The sequence below is a fragment of the Suricata suricatta genome, chromosome 4 (genome assembly GCF_006229205.1).
Source record: "Suricata suricatta isolate VVHF042 chromosome 4, meerkat_22Aug2017_6uvM2_HiC, whole genome shotgun sequence".
Classification (NCBI taxonomy): Eukaryota; Metazoa; Chordata; class Mammalia; order Carnivora; family Herpestidae; genus Suricata; species Suricata suricatta.
The window spans coordinates 94,346,950-94,361,531 of NC_043703.1; the positions used below are offsets into that span (position 1 = coordinate 94,346,950).

Consider the following 14,582-nt stretch of genomic DNA (forward strand, 5'->3'; position numbering starts at 1 on the left):
AAAAAATCAACAATAGAACTCCCCTATGACTCAGCAATAGCACTGCTTAGGAATTTACCCAAGGGATACAGGAGTGCTGATGCATGGGGGGCACATGTACCCCAATGTTCATAGCAGCACTTTCAACGATAGCCAAGTCATGGAAAGAGCCTAAATGTCCATCAACTGATGAATGGACCAAGAAGATATGGTTTGTAATACAATAGAATACTACATGGCAATGAGAAAGAATGAATCTGGCCATTTGTAGCAATGTAGACAGAACTCAAGGGTGTTCTGCTAAGTGAAATAAGTGAAATAAGTGAAATAAGTCAGGCAGAGAAGGACAGATACCATATGTTTTCACTCATATGTGAAACAGGAGAAACTTAACAAAAGACCATGGAGGAGGGGAAGGAGAAAAAATAGTTGGGGAGAGGGAGGGAGGCAAACCATGAGAGACTCTTGACTACTGAGAACAAACTGAGGGCTGATGGCATGGGGGAAAGGGGAAAGTGGGTGATGGGCATGGAGAAGGGCATTTGTTGGGATGAGCACTGGGTGTTATATGGAAACCAACTTGACAATAAACTATAAAAAGGAAAAAAAAGATTTAGTGGCTGCTTTACAAAAAAAAACAAACCCAACAATGTGATCCTTATATGTAAATTTTTTTAAGTTTTTTTTTATAGTAATCTCTTTATCCAACATGGGGCTCAAACTCACAACCCTGAGATCAAGAATCACGTGCTCTTCCGACTGAGCCAAACAAGCACACCCACATACGTAATTTTTAATATTCTAGTAGCTACATTTTTGGGGATTTTATTTATTTATTTATTTATTTATTTATTTATTTATTTATTTACTTATTATAGTTTATTGTCAAGTTGGTTTCCATATAACACCCAGTACTCATTCTAGTAGCTATATTTTTTTAAAAAGTGAAATTAATTCTAATTTAACTATATATCTAAAATTTATTTCAACATGTAACCAATATAAATGAGATATTTTACATTTTTTCTTCATACCAAATCTTAGAAATCAGTATTTATTTTTAACATTTATTTTCAGACACGCCATACATAAAGTGCTCAGCAGTCACATGTGACTAGTGACTTCCCTAACTGGATAGTGTACAAACACACACCCACACATTTTAATAAGGTCTTATCAGTGCTTTAAAAAGTAAGTTAGTATGCAATTTAAAGGAATGCAACATACACACATGCCTACAGATTTAATTTTACAATTTTCAGATTTTACTGTAAACCCTACAGAAATATACAAGAGTCTTCACTATTAACAGGAACCAAGGTTTAAGTAAAGCCTTCTGGAAAATAAGCACACTTCTTTAACTAAAAAATAATCTTTGAAATTAAATATAATGAAAATTTATATTAGGATTCATTGCAACAAGAGAAGAGACTTAAGTCTACACGTTCTGAAACTGTAAGAATACCTAATTTTTATATACTTAATTACCTTAAAGGTTTACAAAAAAGTGATTACTGCTTGGATGGGGTTCAAAGTCTATATACTTCAGGTTATACACTAACCTAAAGTCAGAGTTTATGGTAATTAATTTACAATTTTTTTTACCCTCACAAATATTATATGTATTCCACATTACTTACCCATAGCCAAGATCAGATTGGACACTTAAGCAGATCTGTGCTAGTAACTGTGTGTTTAGAAACAGCTCCTAGTCTCACATTGTAAAGAACCACACTTGACAACTGTTTCTAACACAGTTGGGAACTACCACAGCCTTTTCTAACTACTAAAAAAATCCACTGAATAAACTGAAATCAAGATAAAATTCATTTAAAATGTTTTTAACTTCAATATTTTACTTAAAACTTAAGCATTTAAAATTTTTTTCATAAATATTTCATAAATAAGGTAGGGAGTCCAGAAATAAAGTCATAATAAAACTTTTTAAAAAGCATGACTTGTGATAATCAGGTGTTTCTAATGATATACAGTTACAAACTTTAAAAACTGTAATTATTCACAATACTATTACATACTTTCATTCATGTATTCAGTTATTAATTACACACATATATACACTACTCTAAATTTCCACAACAACATGAACCACAGGGATTATCTAACACCAGTCAAATAAAAAATATTTACTCTTGACCACTGAATAATAATCTTCAGAAGCCACTTCTGTGATATTTATTATAAAGATTTACTGAAAACTCAAACAAGGCTTCATGTCAACAGAAAAAATTTAGACCAACCCATTCTAAACTGCATGACATAAAAAGTGTTCAATAAGTATTTGTTGAATAAATGTTGCGTGAATGAACGAATGTGCCATGCACCACATGAGTTACTGGTGAGACAGAGTAACTATTAATTCTTTGAATGTCTGGTAGAATTTACCAGTCCAACAGTCTGATCCTGGACTTTTGTTTGTTGGGAAGTTTTTGATTATTGAGTCAATCTCCTTACTAACGATTCATCTGTTCAAATTTTCTACTTCATCATGATTCAGTCTTGGTAGGTTGTAGATTTCTAGGAATTTATCCATTTCTTCTAGACTGTCCAATATGTTGGCATACAACTTCACTCTAATCTCTTCCAATCCCAAAACAAAAAACAAAAAACTCTCCCAATCTTTTGTATTTCTGTGCTCTCAGGTGTAATATTTCCTTTCATTTTATTTGTGCCCTATTTCCTTTTGTCTCGGTGAGTCTAGCTAAAAATTTGTCAATTTTGTTATCTTTTCAAAGAACCAACTCTTAGTTTCCTTAATCTTTTCTATGGTCTTTTGAGTCTCTATTTTATTTTTATGTGTTTTCACTTTCTTTTTTAACAATTTATTTATTTTCTTATTATAACAACATATAGTGCAACAATGATTTCAGGAGTAGATTCCTTAATGCCCCATACCCATTTAGCCCATTCCCCCTCACATCCCTCTAGCAACCCTCTGTTGGCTCTCCATATTTAAGAGTCTCTTATGTTTTGTCCCTCTCCCTGTTTTTATATTATTTTTGCTTCCTTTCGCTTCTGTTCCTCTGTTTTGTATCTTGAAGTACTCATATGAGTAAAGTCATATGATATTTATCTTTCTCTAACTTCACTTATACCCTCTAGTTCCATCCAGATTTGCAAATGGCAAGATTTTATTCTTTTTGATTGCCAAGTAATATTCAATTGCACGCGCACACACATGCATATGTGTGTGTACACACAAACATCTTCTTTATCCATTCATCCACCGATGGACATTTGGGCTCTTCCCATACTTTGGCTATTGTTGATAGTGCTGCTATAAACATTGGGATATACGTGTCCCTTTGAAACAACACACCTGTATCCCTTGGATTAATACCTAGTAGTGCAACTGCTGGGTCATAGGGTAGTTCTAGTTTTAATTTTCTGAGGAACCTCCATAATGTTTTCCAGAGTGGCTGCACCAGCTTGGATTCCCACCAGCAGTGCAAAAGCCATCCTCACCAACATCTGTTGTTGCCTGAGTTGTTAATGTTAGCTATTCTGACAGGTGTGAGGTGGTATCTCAATGTGGTTTTAATTTGTATTTCCCAGATGATGAGTGATGTTGAACATTTTTTCATGAGTCGGTTGGCTATCTGGATGTCTTTTTTGGATAAGTATCTATTCATGTCTTTGGCCCATTTCTTCACTGGATTATTTGTTTTTGGGTGTTGAGTTTGAGAAGTTCTTTATAGATTTTGGATACTAACCATTTATCTGATGTCATTTGCAAATATCTTCTCCCATTCCATCAGTTGCCTTTTAGTTTTCCTGATTGTTTTCTCTGCATTTTATTTTGATGAGGTCCCAATGGCTCATTTTTGCTTTTGTTTCCTTTGCTCCAGAAATGTGCTGAGTAGAAGTTGTGGCCAAGGTCAAAGAGGTTTTTACCTGCTTTCACCTCGAGGATTTTGATGGGTTTCCTCTCTTACATTTAGGTCTTTCATCCATTTTGAGTTTATTTTTGTGTATGGTGTGAGACAGTGGTCCAAGTTCATTTTTCGGCATGTCGCTGTCCAGTTTTCCCAGCACCACTTGCTGAAGAGACTGTTTTTATTCCACTGGATATTCTTTCCTGCTTTGTCAAAGATGAGTTGGCCGTATATTTGTGGGTCCATTTCTGGGTTCTCTATTCTGTTCCACTGATCTGAGTATCTGTTTTTGTGCCAGTAATGAGTCTCTATTTTATTAATTTCTGCTCTAATCCTTGTTATTCTCTTTCTTAAACTAAATTTGGGCTTTATATGTTCTTTTACTAGTTCCTTGAAATATAAAGTCATTTTAGACTTTTCTTGTTTCTTGAGGTAGGCATTTATTGCCACAACCTTTCCTTCTGAACCGCTCTTGCTGCATCCCATAAATCTGTCACAGTTCCATTTTTATTTGTCTCAAGGTATTTTTTATCTTTTGATTTCTTCTTTGACCCACTGGTTGTTCAGGAGCATACTATTTAATCTCCACAAATCTGTGAATTCTCCAGTCGTCTTTGTATAATTAATTTTCTAGTTTCATACCATTGTGGTTGAAAAAGATGTCTGATATGATTTCAATCCTCTTAAATTTATTAAGACTTGTTTTGTGGCCTACGTATAATCTATTTTGGAAAATGAGTCTCATATAAGGCAGCATACGATAGGTCTTCTTCCTTTTATAATGGGTTCTTGTTTTTATGTTCTACCAAGTATTCAAAGAATTAATATCAATCTTTCTAAGCTCCTTCAAAATTAGAAAAGGACAAAACTCTTCCAAAGTCCTTTTATAAGGTAGACACTACCTTGATAGCAAAACCAGATAAGGATTCCACAAGAAAATTATTGGCCAACATCCCTGAAGAACATAAATGTAAAAATCCTCAATGAAGTAACTGAATTCAACAATATGTCAAAATGATCAGACACCATGATCAAATGGGATTAATTCCAGGGATGCAAGATGGCTCAACAGCTGCACATCAGTCAATATGATACACCATGTTAACAAAATAAAGGATAAAAATCATAATGTCATCTCAATAGATGCAGAAATGGCACTGACACAATTCAACTTCCATTTATGATAAAAACTCTGAGCAAAGTGGGTAGAGAGGGAACATATCTCAGTAAAGGCCATACAAGACAAGACTACAGCTAACATACTCAGTGGTGAAAAGCTAAATGCTTTTCCTCCAAAACCAGGAACAAGACCAATATGCTCACACTTGCCACTTTTATTCAACACAGTATTATTGGAAATTCTCGCCAATGCAATTAGGTAAAACAAATTAAGGCATCCAAACTGGAAAGGAAGAAGTAAACTGTCACTATTTACAGATGACATTGTATTATATATTGAAGACCCTAAAAACATCAAAAAATTGTGTGAATAAAAACAAAGTTGCAGGATACAAAGCCAATACTCAAAAATCTGTTGCATATGTGAAGAATTAACTATTAGAAATTTTTAAAAATCCTATTTACAAAAGCACCAAAACCAATAAAATGCCCAGAAATAAATTTGAGGTAAAAGACCTACATACTAAAAACTATAAGACATTAATGAAAGAAATTGAAAACACAAATAAATGAAAAGATATTCTGTGCTCATGTATTGGAAACATTAGTACAATTAAGATGTCCATACTACTCAAAGCAATATACAGATTCAATACAATCTCTCTCATAATCCCAATGATACTTTTCACAGAAAACAGAACAAACAATTCCAAAATTTATATGGAAGCATAAAAGACCCTGAATACCCAGAGCAATCTTGAGAGAGACTAAAGCTAGGGCAGCAACCTCCCAGATTTCAAATTATATTACAAAGACATAGTAATTAAAACAGTATTACATTGGCATAAAAAGACACATAAATCAATGGAACAGAAAAAAGGGCCCAGAAATAAACCCACACATATAAGGTCAATTAACTTACAACAACGGAGCCAAGAATACACAATGGGGAAAGATATAATAAATGATGGAAAAATTGAACAGCCACATGCAGAAGAATGAAACTGAACTACTAGCTTACACTATACACAAAAATAAACTCAAAATGGATTAAAAACTTCAAACCATAAATCTCCTGGAAGAAAACATAAGCAGTAAACTCCCTGACAGAGGTCCTGGCAATGTTTTTTTTTTTGTTTTTTTTTTCCCCAAATCTGACATCTCAAGCAAAACCAACAAAAGCAAAAACAAACAAGTGGGACTACCTCAAACTAAAAGGCTTCTGCAGAGCAAAGGGAACAACAAAATGAAAAAGCCACCTTACTGAATGGAAGAAAATGTTTGTAAATCATGCATCTGATGAAGAACTAATATACAAAATGCATAGAGAATTTCTACAGCAGCAAAATAAAAACGACACCCTAACAATCCAATTTAAAAAATGGGGAGAGGGACACCTGGGTGGCTCAGTTAGTTAAGCGTCTGGCTTCGGCTCAGGTCATGGTCTTGCAGTTTGTGGGTTCGAGCCCCGCGTTGGGCTCTGTGCTGACAGCTAGCTCAGAGCCTGGAGCCTGCTTCGGATTCTGTATCTCCCTCTCTCTCTGACTCTCTCCTGCTCACGCTGTCTCTATCTCTCAAAAATAAAATAAAAAACATTAAAAAAAAATTTTTTTAATGGGGAGAAAATTAGAATAGACATTTTCCCAAAGACCTACAGAAGGCCAACAGGTACATGAAAAAATGTCAACACTATTAATCACTAGGGGATGCAAATCAAAATCACAATGAGCTATCACCTCACACATGTTAGAATGGCTATTATTAAAAACACTAGAATAAAAAATGTTGGTGAGGATATAGAGAAAAAGGATCTCTGGGGTGCCTGGCTGGGTCAGTCAGTTAAGCATGTGAGGTCTGACTCTTGATTTCGGCTCCAGTCATGATGTCAAGGGTTCATGAGTTCAAGCCCCACATCAACTCTGCACTGACAGTGTAGAGCCTGCTTAGGATTCTCTCTCTCTCTGCCCCTCTCCTACTTGCTTGCTCTTTCTTTCTCAAAATAAATAAATGAACTTTAATAATGTTTTTTTTTAATTTTTGAGAGAGAGAGAGAGAGAGAGAGAGAGAGAGAGAGAGACAGTACGAGCAGGGGAGGGTCAGAGATAGGGAGTTACAGAATCTGAAACAGGCTCCAGGCTCTAAGCTAGCTGTCAGCATAGCACCCGATGCGGGGTTCGAACCCACAAACTGTGAGATCATGACCTGAGCTGAAGCCGGACGCTGAACCGGCTGAGCCACCCATGTGCCCCATAAATGAACTTTAAAAAACCCCAAAAGGATGTCTTGTGCACTTCTGGTGGGAATGTAAACTGGAAAAACCACTACAGAATAAAGTACAGAGGTTCCGTAACAAATTAAAAGTAGAACTACCATATAATCCAGCAATTCCACTTCTGCTTATTTACCTGAAGAAAACAAAAACACTAACTTGAAAACATGTATCCACCTCCCACCCCCTTTTCACTGCAGCATTATTTACAATAGGCAATATACACAAACAACCTAAATGTCCAATGATTGATGAATCAATGAAGAAATTGCATATATACACAATAGAATATTATTCAGTCATGAAAAAGGGTGGAATCTTGCCATTTGTGAGAAAACACAGATGGATCTTGAAGGCATTATGCTAAATGATGTATATCAGATGAAGAAAAGACAACTACCATATGACTGCTTTTACATGTGGAATCTAAAAGAAAATAAAAAACTCCAAACCAAAAGCCCCCCTGAAAACCAAGATCCTAAATACAGACAACAGACTGATAGTTGCTAGAGGCAGAGGGTGGATGGTAGGAGAAACAAATTAACTGTTTTTGTCTTCAGGTGAAGTAAGTTGAAAAAAAATAAATGCAATTTTAATTAAGAGAGAGAAGGAAGGAAGGGGGAAGTTAGTTAGTTAGTTCTGAAGAAAGTAGCTCCAAAGTTGTTGGCAAACCATAAAAGGAAAAAAAGAAAAAAAAGAATGAAACGAAACAGAGCAACCAAACAGAATATTTTACTTGCTCTCCAGGAATTCAAGAGAGATGCAGACAATTAAAAAAGGCTGTAACAATACAGTATGTCACATGCTGTAATAGAGATAAGCAGACGTACTATGTAAAAATACAATAATATCTAATCCAATATTAGATGATGTTGGAGTGTGATACTGGGGTATTAGTGAAGGTTTCTTGAAAAAAATTCCAAACTGAGATGAAGGACATCTGGGAATGCATCAAACAGAAAGAATAGTGTGTGTCAAGACCTGAAGGTGCTCACCTCCAGCACAGGTGCTCCACATGGCTGTCTCATGTAGTAGGGGCTGGATTATGAAGGGTGCTATAAAACTGCCTTAAAGAATTTAGATGTTATCTTGAAGGCCAAGGATTGCTACTGAATTTTTTTTGTTAGTTATTTCTTTTGAGAGAGAGACATAGAGATAGAGAAATGGCAGAGAGAGAGAGAGAGAGAGAGAGAGAGAGAGAGAGAGAGTGAGTCAGTCCTAAGCAGGCTCCACACTGTCAGTACAAAGTCTGATGCAAGGCTCAAACTCATGAACCATAATAAGATCATGTCCTGAGCCGAAGTTGGATGCTTAACTGACTGAGCCACCAGGAACCTCACCATTAAATGGCCTTAAATAGAACAGAAAGCAACATGTTCTGATTTGTGTTTTAGGAAAATTACCTACAGTGTAAAAACAATTAGAAATGGATGGCAATGGTGGTGGGAGACCAGTTTAGGAGGCTATGACAGTAATACAAATGAGAGGAGATAAACGTAGCTTAAACTATGGTAATAAAAAAGAAGCGAATGGATTTGAGATACATGCACAAGGTAAATTCTAGATTTGAGATACACGCACAAGGTAAATTCATAAAACTTGATGAGCGAATGGATATGGAGGGGTAGAGAAGAAGATGTAGCCAGGAGTAATACTGATTTGGGAACCCCAATCCATGGATTGTGGTGCCATGTACTAATGCAGGGATTTTGGTGGGCAAGCTAGGGATGGGGAGGATGGGAAGCTAGGGATGGGGAGTTCAGGTTTGGGTTTTGAGTATGAGATACTGTGGGACATACAAGTGGAGATTCTCAACAAAACTCAAATTCCAATGAGTGATTTGAAGAGAGAGAATTTTATCATTCTGCAAATATACTACAGTAGGAGTGGAGAGTCAGAGTATAGATTTAGCGATCCTTATTTACATAGTGATATAATATAGATGTTTAATAGTACTGTGCTATCCAATCCTTGAGAAAAAGCTATATAATGTACAATGAGTTGTTACCTATTGAGGTCAAAATTATCACTACTATATATATTAAAAAATCTGTGGGTCCGAGAATTGACAAGAGTTCATAATTCTAGCTAGCTTGATGGAAAAAAAAAAAAAAAAAAAAGAAAATCCCTGACAACTACTAAATCAAGGATTGACATCCTTCGGGAATAGCTTAGCGGTTTTCATTCTTTCCTGTTACATATTACATTCTGCTCTAAGACAATTTCTTCTATTGCCTTCAGGGAAAAGAGTATAGAATAACCTCACCTCCAAAATGGAACATTTACAATTTTTTCTTCCACTCTCATATTTTTACCTCCAGTTTTACAATTTGCATATGTCTTAAATTGCAAAATTCATAGAATAATGGAATCAATCTTTTCTATTTTATTTAACAGGAAAGAAATCTTTTTAAAGTTAGTAACTTTCATAAATTTTAAGTAGTTTTAAAAGTTCTTTTAGACAATGATACTACTCAAATGCAGCATTACATCTAAAGTAGAAGCTGATATATATGACTAGGGAATCAAGTGAATCATTAATTTAAGATCAGAATGACCTTGGCACCAAGTCAGCAATTAGGACAAACCTAATTAATTATGGACTAATCTAGGATTCATAGAAGTCAGCAATTTTTAAAACCTGTTAATTTTCAATCATTTGTTAGTCACTGTGCATATAAAGATCTGCTTGATCTAGTAGGAAGCTAGACATACAAACAATTGAATCACTATAATAACCACCATCTTAAAGGCACAGACATGGTGTTAGGAAAATAGGAGGTAGGATACACTAATCACCATATGCACACAGCTTAAAAGAAAATAATTTAGATTGTTCCTAATTTTATTTTCACATTAAATTTAGAAATTTTTAGAAATGCCTTTTATTAGTTTAGTTTTATAGGAAAGGAATACCAAGACCAGGAGAGTAAAGTATGAAGATCGAAATGAGAATAAAACTATTGTAGTCTAACAAGCATTAAACACTTAACCTTTTTTTGTCAACTCACTTTCTTTCTTTCTGAAAGAAAGAAAATGGACCTCATGCAAGGGAGGGGACATAGAACATCATCAATTCTCTTTCTCTTGTGGTTTCAAAGTTAGATCATAATTTCTGAAACTGCATGATTTCTAGTAATGTTTTACAGATTAAGAGATTACCTGATAGGAAAGAATATTATGAGGCTGTTTTACTGACTGAGCACCTGTGACCCATTAAAGTTCAGGGAAATGCTGAAGGTTAGAAAATTAGTAAGTGGTAGCAAAGTTAAGTTTTAGCTCAACAGACTCCAAGTACAATGTTACGCATGTATGTATGTAATATGGATGTCTCAAACGTTTATTTTATAATACAAATGATAATAAGAGGTGGCCACGTCGCTGTATGGTAGGGGCCTGAAAGCTTGTGGCTGCAGCCTTTGGGCTGGGATGAACTGCGCTCTCGGTGGAGGCCGGGAGCCAGGCCAGAGCCACGGCCAGTACAGTGGGAGCAGTTGGACTGAGCATTGCTGCTGCGGGTTTTGCAGGCCGTTATGTTTTGCAAGCCATGAAACATATGGAGCCTCAAGTAAAACAAGTTTTTCAAAGTCTACCAAAATCAGTTTGAACCCAAAATGACAAAACGAGAAGCAGCACTGATACTAGGTGTAAGCCCTACTGCCAATAAAGGAAAAATAAGAGATGCTCATTGACGAATTATGCTTTTAAATCACCCAGACAAGGGAAGATCTCCTTATATAGCAGCCAAAATCAGTGACACTAAAGATTTACTAGAAGGTCGAGCTAAAAAATGAAGTAAATGTGTGTATTTTAAGTTGTTAGTTTATGTATATGAGTGCTAGCTTTTTAAAATAAAAGGCCTCATGGCTAAAAATTTAAAAAATGATTTAGCACAAGCTAAAACAAAGCTTTGGTACAAGTTTCTTTGAATTTGAGGACTTTAAATCAGATGATAAATTATTTGGATATTTAACACTCAGTAATTATGGATAAATACATACCATCTAAACAGGAAAATAAATGATAGAATGATAATAATGGTAACTTGACTAATAGTAGCAGCACTACCACTACTGCTACTAGTACTACTGCTACTACTAGTGTACCTAACAGTGAATACTTACATGTGGCAAACATTGTTGTTTCAAATGTTTTATATATGTATAGGCTACCTCAGAAATGTGCAGGTTTGGTTCCAGACCACTGTAATAAAGTGAATACCACAATAAAGCAAGTCAAATGAATTTCTGGTTTCACAGTGCATATTACAGCTATATTTACACAATATTATAGTATATTAGTTGTACAATAATAGCATGTCTAAAAAATATATACTTAAATTAAAAATGTTTTATTGCTAAAAAATGCTAACCATTAACTGAGCTTTCAGCAAGTCATAATCACTGACCACCACAATATAGTAAGTTCAAAATACTGCAAAAATTAACCAAAACATGACTAGAAAAATAGCACTACTAGACTTGCTTGATGCAGAGTTGCCACAAACCTTCAATTTGTAAAAAATGCAGTATCTGTGATGTACACATACAATAAAGCGATGTGCAAAAAAACACGGTATCCCTGTACTAAGTCACGGAATCACTTTATCAACTCTAAGAGGAACATAAGTTTACTTATTTACTTTGAGATGCAGAGAGTACAAATCGGGGGCGGGGGGGGGGGAAGGGAAGACCGAGAGAGAGAGAGAGAGAGAGAGAGAGAGAGAGAGAGAGAGAGAGAATATGAATGAATGAATCCCAAGGAGGCTCTTGTGTGATCTGAAGTAGCCCAGAGATGGGGCTCGATACCACAAACCAGGAGGTCTTGACCTGACCAAGATCAAGAGTCAGACGCTCAACCAAATGAACCACTCAGGAACCTTATATATTACTTTTTTTAATGTTATTTATTTTGAAAGAGAGAGAGAGGGAGGGAGGGAGGAAAAGAGTACACACACATGAGTAAGCTGGGGGGAAGGCAAAGAAAGAGGAGAGGGTGAATCCCATGGTCTTAGCAGCAAGCCTGACATGAGGCTTGATTCCAGAACCATGAGATCATGACCTGAGCTAAAATCAAGAGTTGGACGCTTAGCCATCTGAGCCACTCAGGCTCAGATGAGGAACATATTATTTTATTCCTAGTTTATAGATAAGGAAGCCAGACAAGGAGAGGTTAAGCATCTTGCCCAAGGTCATGCAAATTAAGTAGCAGAGGCAGAATTTGAACTCAGACTAGCTCCAGAGCCCCATAACTCTTAACCATTGTGCTATCTAAATACAAATTAGACTTGGGGCACCTGGGTGGCTCAGTTGGTAAAGCATCTGACTTCAACTTCGGCTCAGATCATGATCTCACTGTTCGTGAGTTCAAGCCTTGCATCAGGCCCTGTGCTCATAGTTCAGAGCCTGGAGCCTGCTTGAGATTCTGTCTCCCTCTCTCTACCCCTATCCTGTTCGCTCCCTCTCTCTCCTCCCACCATAAGGAAATAAAAACATTAAAAAAGTTAAAAATACACACATATATGCAACTAATCTCAATAAATACTACTGGATATAGTTAATACTAGGAGTATTTATCCTATAGAAGAATATGATATAAAACATTCTTTCGGAAATGTTTACAGGATTTTTAAAAAATCAGACTATTTCAGGTCTTATTTTATTAAGTGTTAAAAACATTTTATACAAAAACACCAAAACATATACATCAGACCCGTTATTTTCGTGATGGGCATCTCTTTAGATCTTTTTGTATTATAAATATCAAGAATTATTTGGATACAGGATAGCACAATGACTAAGGACACAGGCTCTGGAAAAATGGTATTTGGCCTAATCTTGGCTTATTGCTAGCTGTGAAATCTTGAACAAATTCCTTATCCTGTCTGATTTTCAGTGCATCCATAAAATGGAAATAATGGTGCCTACCTTATAAAATGTCAACATTAATATTTAACACAGTACAAGGGAAAATATTCAATGTTAGTTATTATGATCAAAAATGAGATGGGATGCTGAAAGTTAGCAAGGTCCACTCAAAATATTCCAGCTAGAAGCCTTTTTAATATTATCCAATTCAGTCTTTAAAAAACAGCTGAGGTAGAAATAATGATTACTAGTACAAAAATACTACTATGATGGGTGTTCAAAGTATATCTTGAATAGCAGAAAATATAATGTGAATTCCCATGGACTGACCACAGAAAAACATGAATACTCTTCCCTTTAAAGTATCAGTAGTCATTCTGGGACGCTATAAAATTATTCCAACAATCCTGCCACAATTAAAGTATTTGTCACACTCGTTTTTTTTCTTACTATAAAAAATATGTTCACTTAGGAAATCTGAAGAAAACACAAAAGAAAAAAAGTTACTGAAAAATCCCATCAGAGTTTTATTCCCATTAATACTTTAGAATATTCTTCTAGTTTTTTCTTCTATACAAATGATATAATTTAACTGAAATACTGTTATGGACTACTTTGCATATCTTGCTTTTTAATTTTCACTGTACCATGAATATGAAATGTTTATAGGTCATAAAATTTTTTTCTGAAACAAGTGCCCTGTTAAATTTATTTAACTACTCCCCTCTTATTGAAGTTTCCATTTTTTTTTCTTGGCTATTTTTTGTCAATTCTTTCAATTCAAGACAAAAATTCACCCTGTCAGGACACATATGATTTTTGACATTAGCTTTATGTCATTCAGTGTCAAAAAAAGTGTTAAGAATAACAGATATAAGCTGAAAAAGAAAAGGTTTAGAGAGATTAACTTTCCAGTCAAATAGCTAGTAAGCAGCAAGGCAGGGATTTGGTTCAGGAACCCGTTTTCTGTTCCATACCACCTCCCTAACAGCAACATCAACAACACAATCAATACTACCAGCCACCAACACTAATAATGTGCAGCTAACATTTTATCAATGTGCCAGGTACTGTGATCATTATTTTACATAAGAACAGCTAGTATTAGTGCAAATCAGTCTATTCTGTTCCTAGAATATATTTACACATGTATTTACATCTATGTGCCTTTATTCACTGTGTTCTTTCTGCTTACAATATCCATCTCTTTTCTCTCTACTTACATAAAATTCTACAGTTTACTGTTCTGTCAAGCCCCATGTTCTCTATCTATAAACGCTTTCCCAACATTCCCATTTCGGACTGCTTTCTAAAAACTTTTGAGAGAGAGAGACAGAAAGAGAGAGAGACACAGCATGAGTAGGGAGTGGTAGAGAGGAGGCAAACACAGAATCTGAGGCTGTCTCTGCCCTGAACTGTCAGTACAGAGCCCAGGGCAGGGCTCGAACTCAAGAA

The 14,582-nt window shown here is 35.5% G+C and overlaps 1 pseudogene; it reads left to right on the forward strand.

The window, feature by feature from the left end:
* The first annotated feature begins 8,768 nt into the window (after positions 1 to 8,768).
* On the forward strand, positions 8,769 to 11,054 carry LOC115290641 (annotated as a pseudogene).
* Positions 11,055 to 14,582: the final 3,528 nt, after the last annotated feature.